The sequence below is a fragment of the Octodon degus genome, unplaced genomic scaffold (assembly GCF_000260255.1).
Source record: "Octodon degus isolate 3935 unplaced genomic scaffold, OctDeg1.0 scaffold00157, whole genome shotgun sequence".
Classification (NCBI taxonomy): domain Eukaryota; kingdom Metazoa; phylum Chordata; class Mammalia; order Rodentia; family Octodontidae; genus Octodon; species Octodon degus.
The window spans coordinates 5,005,210-5,008,817 of NW_004524733.1; positions in this window are offsets into that span (position 1 = coordinate 5,005,210).

The window sequence follows — 3,608 nt, forward strand, 5'->3', positions numbered from 1 at the left end:
ACACACACAATTTTCTTTCCAAGCTAGTATCTAATACTGCTAACTCTTTGTGTTGTAAAGCTATCATTAGGGAATAATGTATTCAGATGTGATTATTTGCTCTATTACAAATATACTAGTTAGGCCTAAGCAAAACTCATATTCATTTATCATCAATTTATTATCAATAGTGTTAAAATGCCATTTTGGAGTTTCAAATTTATTTCAGATGTTTGTCAAGGGAGAATAATTATAAAGTGCTTTGTCTTAACTAAAAGAAAATAATTTTAAAAAAGAATGAAGTTCTACATTTCTCTTCACTTAATGGATTTTCTGTTTTAATTTTTGTGTCCCTTAACTGTCCCTAGGATTACCTAGTTCCAGGATTACCTAGTCTGGAATTCTCTTCCATGATAATGTGAAAAATATATTTACATTTGCGATTTCTTTAGCCCCCCAAATCAAGTCTACATAGCAGAGAACAAACAATTCTTTTGTTTCCTTTCACCATTCCCCATTCCCCAAACTAATACCTTTCAGGTATATACCAGGAAGCTATCTTATCCTTCTTAAGTTGGATGGACTTTTACATAATAAGAGTAAAAAGATCTCAGAGAACTTAATTGTCCAATTAGATATTATGAAAGCCGAACTAGAACAGAATTTATCCTATGACCTAAATCTTAAAAGGTCAACTGTAAGAAAAACATGTTTCCTGCAATCACTTGCAAAGTCTTGCGTGTTTGTTCTGTAGAAGCCTCTATAGGATTTAGGACTTCATAAAAACCTGAAAACCATGTACGTTGCTCCTCTTAAGCTTCATATAAAATCATTTTTTCATTTTATTATTATACAAGTTAGTTATCAGCCTAAATAAGTCTTGTATTCTACAGATGCTTCCAGAATGTACATTGTAAGTATAAAGGAATTATTTATTAAATCCAATTCCTAAAGAAAATTTGTTCAGGTTTCTCAATAAACATTCCACTGAAATGACTGGGATCAAAAGGGGAAAATGAAATGGCATTTATTGAGTTCCTATAAGGTTGATAGGCCCTGTACTTTGCATATGATTCAAACTTTTACCTTCTCAGTCCCATTAGTCTTTTTTGTTTGTTTGTTTTTGGTGCTGGGAATTGAAGTCAGGATCTTGAGCTTGCCAGGCACGCACAGTGCCGCAGAGCTATATCCCCACCCAGATCTATTCATTATATATTATTATTTCAGAGGCACAGAGATTGGTTCTCTAAAGTCATCCAACAGCTACCAATAGCATTCAGTCTGATACCTCTAAGATCTACACGCTTTTCACAAAACATTGCTGTAGTTACTAAATTAGAAGATGAAAAGAGACAAGCTTTGGGGAAAAGGGCAAGAATCATTTTCTTTATAAAATTAACCTTTGCTAAAACCCCACCCTGTTTTCAGAATAAAATTAAATATCCCTTTCTCCACTTTCTTCCCTTTTTTTGTCTGATTCACTAGCCAGGGATGATCGCTGTTTTGCAACACCCTCTACATCTTTTTCTCTGGTTTAACCAACTATTTCATATGTCATATCATGGTACAGCACTAATCATCAGAGCTCCATTTTAAAGTCCCTGATCTCTAAAAAACATTGTTTTGTTTCATAGTAAAAGCCACTATGTCCAGGGATCTCCTGGATCAAGCTTGTGGTAAATAAGAGTTCAACTGTTAGCAATGTCTGTGCATATGCTAAATATGTTTAATCTCCTTTCACCCTCCAAAGATGGAATGAGCTTGCTCAAAGTAACAATAACTCTAATAGCTTCTCCAATTTCTGTGCTTCTAAATTTGTTCCATAAATTTATGTAATATCCACGATATTCAGATATGTGAGTGTCCAGTTAGATTTGTGAGACAAGAAACAGAGGGGAGTCTTGAGGCCCTTTCCATGGGAAAAGCCCACAGCTCACAGCATGGCTTGAACAGGAATGGCAGCACAGACAGTCTAGGCAGATGGGGCCTCAAATGACATTATATTTCTGCATCCAGAAACAGATGGGAAATGGACATACTAGAGATATACCAGCAAGGACTTCAATCCTAGATAATAGTCAAGATGATGGGCAGCTCATTTTAGGAGACAACTACATAAGCAGAGATACTGATGGCGAGCTCTATCTTCCAAACAACCAAACCGAGCCTTATAATTTTTACAAACTCTGAAAATACAGACTCAACTCTAGAATGAAGGAAGAAATTCTAAGTTACTGAAATGGTGTCTGCTCAGAAAAGGAAACAGCTCAAAGTATGTTTGTTGAAAAAGATAAAAACTCTGTGTGTATTGTGATGCATATGTACATTTGTGTATAAACTGCATATGATGTTCTCGGTACTATAAATTCAACAGATCCTCAGATAAGGCTATTATTTCTATTAGCACATTACATACATGTGCACAGAGACATTTTATAGATGACCAAAAATCAAATAACTTGTCTAAAGTCACAAGTCAAATAAGTGGTAAATTGAGGATTTAGTTCAGACAACACCAGCATTTGTTATTACCATCACTGACATAAACTACACAGCTACCATCTTCGTATATGTGAACTCATGGTGCTATGTGCCATACATCAGAAGTATTAGCTTAGACTGTATAAGTCTATAACAAAAAAGGGGACAAAATGAATAATAATTCGTTGACAAGATCTTTTTTCTGCTAAATGAATTTAAATGGAAGCATATTCATGTGTTCTGTGGCAGTCACTTGAAAATTCAGCAGCCAGTAGGAATATTCATCACTAATATGTTCACTAGTGTTTGGTGTCAAGTACAGTCCATTATTCCCCCTCCCAGAATGTGCATGTTTATAAGAAGAAAACACAGCATCTTGGGATGTGAGGACAGAAGGATGGCAAGTTCTTGCTTACTGTGAACTAACTTGAGACACTGTCTCAATTCAATTTTAAATTAAAAAGGGGGGCTAGGGATTCAGCTTAGAAGAAACTAAAAGTATAAATAAGAACCAAAATGGGTAACAGTGTGAGTCCTGCACCCACCTTACAGTGGGCAGCCTGCATATAAGGAAAAAAAGAGGTTTTCTTAACCCTCCCTCCCTTGCTTGTTGTTTTTCCCATTTTCTCCCTACATGAACTGCTGCCCTCTGCCATGTGCCACTCTGCCTTAGAGTCAGGTGATTATGGACTGAAACCTCTGCAAACTGTGAGCTAAATAAACCTTTATTCCTTTGCCTTTGGGAGTCTGGTATTTTGGAACTTTAGGAGTCTGGTATTTCTCCTCTCAAAAAGGAGAAAAAGTAACTAAGACACATCCACACAGATCAATTTTATTTTCTTCCAGAAGAAGACACAATTCTTTAACTAAAGTTTATTGTTCAAATTGAGGTGTTTTCACTCCTGGTATTTATCATCCTTCTTTTAGAAAGAAAAGATGAAAGATCCAACCAAAGAAAGTTTTGTTTTCTTTCAAATTCTAACAATGAAATTATATCCAAAAAGATATAAAATTTTTCAAACATCAATATCTGTAGCAAGGGCCAGCCTGATAGCTCAGTGGACTAAAGCACCTGCTTAGGCAGAGCACAGGGACCGGGGTTCAATACCTGGAGTGCCATGCCGGCCCCAGCCCTGCTGCACACTGAT